At 46.4% G+C, this 6,000-nt stretch overlaps 3 pseudogenes across 3 annotated transcripts; 2 read left to right on the forward strand and 1 right to left on the reverse strand.

Moving 5' to 3' along the window:
• Positions 1–918: 918 nt before the first annotated feature.
• Positions 919–2,764, reverse strand: LOC116545730 (annotated as a pseudogene). Its single transcript, XR_004266421.1, has one exon. The product of XR_004266421.1 is annotated as an M-phase inducer phosphatase 3 pseudogene (transcript).
• A 55-nt stretch (positions 2,765–2,819) lies between these two features.
• LOC116545733 lies at positions 2,820–3,056 on the forward strand (annotated as a pseudogene). Its single transcript, XR_004266424.1, has one exon. The product of XR_004266424.1 is annotated as a selenoprotein W-like (transcript).
• Positions 3,057–5,193: 2,137 nt separating this feature from the next.
• On the forward strand, positions 5,194–5,986 carry LOC116545732 (annotated as a pseudogene). Its single transcript, XR_004266423.1, has one exon. The product of XR_004266423.1 is annotated as a histone H2B type 1-K-like (transcript).
• The last annotated feature ends 14 nt before the right edge of the window (positions 5,987–6,000 follow it).

The following is a 6,000-nucleotide window of genomic DNA, read 5'->3' on the forward strand; positions in this document are numbered from 1 at the left end:
GGTGATCTTACATATTTGCATAGTTTATTTCATCTAAATGCTGATTATTAAAAAATCGATTTGTCCAATTGGATTTCTCTCCTGAGCTTCACATCTGTATTTTCAATTGGTTGCTTGACATATCCAGGAAGATGTTTCCCAAAGAGCTGCACTCAGCCTGTCTGCATCTGAGATATGACACCAAGATATAGTCTATTTTTTCAAGCCAGAAACCCACATGTCAACTCTGATTTCTTTTCCTTATCCCTCTCTCAAAATGGTCTCCAAAGCCTACAAAAACTATTTCCTTAATATCTCTCAAATCCATTTCACTCCACTTATGCCACTGTCTATCTTATACTATTTGGTTGGTGCAAAACCCACACCCACCTACACTTCTGGCTGAATGGCAAACCCACAATTGCTTTTGCACCAACCTACACTTCTGACTGAATGCTCCAATGAGATGATCTCATTTTATAAAATCTAAAGCTAGAACTGTAGCATTGGTGAAAAGGAATACAAACTAATTTATTACTGATACGTCTTATACCACCCATGAACCAGTGCTCTCCAGTATGCTAGTGACAGAGGTTCCTAATTTGAGCTAGTGTGTCCTGCACTGGAAAGCTGGGTCTTTGTGGAAAGGCTGGAGTAGGTCCAACAGAGGTCTATTTGCATGAATGGCCAAGGAAGCTCCTGGGAAAGAATTCACTGGAAAAGAAGAGAATCTGAAGGTGGGAGTCATATAGGGAAGTTGCCTCAGCAACCAAAATTCAGTTACTGAGAGAAGGAAAATAATTAAATATAGCAGATGATTTGTTACTCTCCACCTCATGCCTCTGTGAACTTAAGTCCTCTGTAGGTGTTAGATCTGCAAGTAAATACATGAAATGAACATTTGCCAATTGTTAAGCACCAAACCCTCTTGGTGTTTCAGCAAGCTGAAACCTTATCCATTCCCAGGCCTGGCATTTCAACAGGTTGGCAGCCTGTTAGTTTACAGACATCTTTTAACAATCTTGGGTTTGGCCATCCAGAAGGCCTCTTTCTGCTCAGGGTTTCTGCAGTGTCTTTGGATGACCTGTTAGCAACCAGTGGCTGGTCTGTTATCATGGGCTCATGTCCTTCGCCAGAAGGGCAATTTGCTCTCGCAGCTGCCGCTCCCCTTCCCGCATTTTGCTCTGGCTTCGACACCTCAGCAACTCAGCCTTGTGGTCCTGGTGATGCATAGGGCAGTAGCTCTGTGGTTCACACAACTCCGTATATTCTGGAAAGAAGTCTCTGTAGCCGCCTTTAAGGATATATAGCTCTGGGTAGTACAATGCAGGATACTGGTTCAGAGATCTGTCCTCTTCTTGGAGAGAACGGCACATTCGGGGTCCCCTCTCTGAGGAGAATTCACAGTGGAACACGATGATTATTCTCTTCTGGGTGTCCAAAGGGACAATGGGCTTCTTTAGAAAGAAGTTAAATAGTTCTTCCTGACTATACAAGTTTAAGGCTCCCTGGATGTATCCTTCCAGGTACTCATATGGATAGCGACAATCAATGACATAAAACTTCTCAATCAGACCCTGGAAATTCCCCAACAGTAGGGCAGCCACTGTTTCTGGGTTGACATACTTCAGATCTTGGTGTTTCCCTGACATGGTTGGCAGTGCACATATCTTGGAAAAATCACCAATCAGATGCCCTTGGTTAGAATCTTCCTCCAGCATCTCAATGATATTAATGTCACACAGAGAGACTGTCTTCTTTAAATGTAAGCCCTTCCTGAGCTTTCCTTGGCCAGAAAAATACTTTTTTTTTAACTTTATCTGGCATTGCATTGTCCTTGCATTTGTCCACCTGCTTCAGTCTTAGCCTATTCAAGTTCTCCGGCATGGAAGGGGAGCGATATAGGCAGCTTCTCTTCACTGAGGCCTTGGCTTCTTGACCTTCCAGGGAAAACTCCATTAATTCATCTGAAATCTCTTCTGCCTGACCTTCTCCTAGTTTTGGATTTTTATCCAATTTTAAGACAGCAGTAATAGGACTGCCCAGATATTTCATTTCACTGTCCACCAAGTTTCCATTGTCCAGCAGAGATAAAGGAGACACATAAGGCTCCCCTGATCTCTTTTGAAATCTCAGGTTCCTGGGTGCGTGCCACTCCAACGGCCTCAAAGTGCTGTTTTCCTTTTCTTTATTTGCAAATGAGCTACACATTGCATCTCTCTTTCTATGGCTACGGTCCAAACCGTTTGGAGTGCTACAAAGAAGCTGTGCTGGGCTACTTTTCATTAGGTGCTGGTGATGATTCATCCCAGCTAACTGTACTTCCTGAAGTCCTGAAGAATCCAGGTGACCAGTTTCATCAAGGTCTGCAGAAATGGTAAGCTGAGTGGCAGATATCTCCCCACTGCTAAGACTTGAAAGATCAAGGCAGCGTTTTGGGGTTCCTCCAGACAAAATGCTTAGGTTTGTAGAATCACCAAGAAATTCACCCACTGGAGTTCTAGAGACACCTGGACAGACGGTAAAGGAAGTGTCTCTCTCCAGGAACAGGTTTAATATTTTCCTTTGATTAGACCTAAAACTGGGTCCTGAGCCACAGCTTCCTTCCTCTCTTAAGGATGAGAAGAGTTCTGCAGACATGGTCTTCGAGTTCTCACAGGAGAAAAACAAAACCTCAAGCCTGGAGTCTGAGGCTTGCCATCGGGAGGAAAGAAAGTGGGTAGGGGCCGAACACAGGCGGAGACTTGAGCAGAATAAAGGAAATCTGGGGGAAAGTAGACAGTTAACCAAACTGTAAGATGGGACCATCGGCACATGCCACCACGCCCTGCTAATTTATTATTGGCGCTTGAGGCTACAAGTCCAAGTATCTTCAGCTCAAGAAGAAGTTAGAAGATGAGTTCCCCGGCCGCCTGGACATCTCCACCGAGGGAACTCCCCAGGCCACCGGGTTCTTCGAAGTAACGGTAGCTGGAAAGTTGATTCACTCTAAGAAGAAAGGCGATGGCTATGTGGACACAGAAAGCAAGTTTCTGAAGCTGGTGGCTGCCATCAAAGCTGCCTTGGCTCAGGGCTAATGTGCCCTGAAGGCAGAGTCCAGGGACCTTAATCCAGCCCCTCTCAGCAGATGCTTCATGACAGGAAGGAGTGAAATGCCTCATGGACGCCTGGTCCTTCCCCGATGCTCTTGTGGCTGCTTTTGGGGGCAGAGATTGATGCCGTTGCTCTCTGCCTCTGTGTGTGTGTCTTCCCCGGGCTCCACACTGCCCCACCCTCCTCCTTTCCCCCAATTTAATCAGATTTCTGTGCACAACCCATGTTTCCCTGGTTGTTCCCCGGAGTTTGGGGGACATCCCGCCTTAGGCATCCTTCTTAAGGGGAAGCCAAGAGAGGCATCAGGATGGGTGAGTGTCTGATTGTGGCAAAGTTTGCAGCTGTTCACAATTCAATAAATTCAATAAATATTGGATGAGTTTAACTGAAAAAAAAAATGCCACTCAACTAAAACACTGTGTTTTGTTTTGTTTTGTTTTTTTTACCTTAAAAATAATAATTGAACCACACAGATGTCTTCCCCTCTCCTCCCCACAGACACAGAAAAACACTTGGCTGAGTAGGGTTGGGATCTGAGGGTCCATAAGCCTCCGTCCTGGGACAAGGCAGCGGTGTAGGCCCAGGTAGGAGGGAGGGGCAGTGTCCTTTCTCCCCGAAGGAAAAGTGCAGAGCCAGGGCCTTGGAGGCCCCCCTCTCACAGCAGATTGGCAACGGGCAGGTGGGAAGGCGTGCTTCACAGTGGCCATGCCCTGAGGGGCTGGGCCGGGCCTGTGTGCTGCAGCTCTTGGGAGGCTCAGGAGCACGGTGGGCAGATGGGGAAACTTGGAGGCATTGACCAGTCTGGCCTTCAGGTTCAGGGTGTCCATGACAAAGCCCAGCCTCTTCCCCTCCCAAGGGTGTTTCTTCTTTAGAACCTCAATCTAGATAATGGAGCCAACACCCAATGATCTGGTATCCTCCCTCTCCTCCATAAGGGCAAGGGCTGGGTGTCTTGGTCTAACTATATCTCCCAGGTCTAGCACAGATGCATAGCATGGCAAAGCCTTGGCAAACATTTAATGGATGGGTGGATGGACCCGTTTACTTCCTTTCCACGAGGGTTTTCTGGCTTGGTGAATGAAGGAGATCATGCTTTAAAAAAAAAAAAAGTACATATTACAAGTGATAGACACTAAAGGTAGCTTAAGTAAAAAAAGGAATTACTGGTTGGGAGTGGTGGCTCACACCTGTAATCCCAGCACTTTGGGAGGCCGAGGCAGGTGAATCACGAAGTCAGGCATTGGAGACCAGCCTGGTCAACATGGTAAAACCCCATCTCTACTAAAAATACAAAAAATTAGCCAGGTGTGGTCATGGGTGCCTGTAATCCCAGCTACTTGGGAGGCTGAGGCAGGAAAATCACTTGAACCTGGGCAGCGGAGGCTGCAGTGAACCGAGATCGCACCACTGCACTCCAGCCTGGTGACAGAGCGAGACTCTATTTCAAAAAAAATAAGGAATTAGTGGTTCACCTAACTGGGAAGAACAGAAGTGAACTAGCAGTCTAACATAAATGGGTCTAGATTAAGCTAATAGGATTTGACCATGGTTCAAGGTGGGAAGAAGAAGCTAACGTGATCTTCTGGGTGAGATCCTTTGGGCTAGTTCAATGCAGTGTGGTTACGGTTTCCACTGATGTATCATTGCTGCTGATGTTTCACATGCTTGTACTGAGAATGATGGTAAAGTTCAGAGGGTCTAAGGTTAAATTTTACAGTTGCATGCTGGTTCAAGGGCAGGACTGATCTTTAGAGGCAACAAATATTTTCAGGTCTTAGGAAAGTTGTCAGGAAAGGATGGGGAGCCTGGATTCAGGGCAAGCAGAAGGAGGAGTCTGTGGAGGGGCAGAAGGAGAGAGATCACAAGGACAGGGCAGAAGAGGGAGGGCTGGATATAGGGAAGCAGCTGAGAACAAGCAGTGGGGAGGTTTACTAGGGAAATGAATCTAGTTTGTTATTGATTAAGTTTGTCCAATTCCTCATTAGCTTTGGCCAGATAGTTTTTTAGTGAACCAATTATTGAATCAGAATTTCATTCAGAGGCCTCCACATACCAATAAAAAAGTAGTGTTCACTGAAAAAAAAATTGATTTATTGTCACTGATTATTTCCCGCTTCCTCGAACTAGCTGCTGATCGTTCCGTACCTTGGTTTTTGACATGCCTGAGCCAGCGAAGTCCGCTCCCGCCCCGAAGAAGGGCTCCAAGAAGGCGGTGACCAAGGCTCAGAAGAAGGACGGCAAGAAGCGCAAGCGCAGCCGCAAGGAGAGCTACTCCGTGTACGTGTACAAGGTGCTGAAGCAGGTGCACCCCGACACCGGCATCTCCTCCAAGGCCATGGGCATCATGAACTCCTTCGTCAACGACATCTTCGAGCGCATCGCCGGCAAGGCTTCCCGCCTGGCGCATTACAACAAGCGACCATCACCTCCAGGGAGATCCAGACGGCCGTGCGCCTGCTGCTGCCTGGGGAGCTGGCCAAGCACGCCATGTCGGAGGGCACCAAGGCCGTCACCAAGTGCACCAGCGCTAAGTAAACTTGACAAGGAGGGACCTTTTCTGGAATTTCCTGATCTGATCAAGAAAGCTTCTTACAAAAAAAAAAAAAAAAAAAAAAAAAAAAAAAGACTGAGGAATGCAACCACACCTGGATGGACTTTTCCACAAGATAAAGCTGGCCTCTTTGTCTCATTCAGATTTCAAAGAGAATCATTTACAAGTTAATTTCTGTCTCCCTGGTTCATTCCTTCTCACTTATAATCATTCGCTGTTCCTCAAATAATTGTATACATTACCCATCTCCTCTTTTGCCTCTGAGAAAGGGTATATAAGCTTCTGTACCCCGCCAAGGGGTTGGAGTAATCATTCTGTGGCCCCCAGCCCTGTACATTAATAAATTTGTATGCCTTTTCTCTTAAAAAAAAAAAAAA

This window comes from Sapajus apella, unplaced genomic scaffold (genome assembly GCF_009761245.1).
Source record: "Sapajus apella isolate SASKATOON/1434 unplaced genomic scaffold, GSC_monkey_1.0 scaffold351, whole genome shotgun sequence".
Taxonomy (NCBI): Eukaryota; Metazoa; Chordata; class Mammalia; order Primates; family Cebidae; genus Sapajus; species Sapajus apella.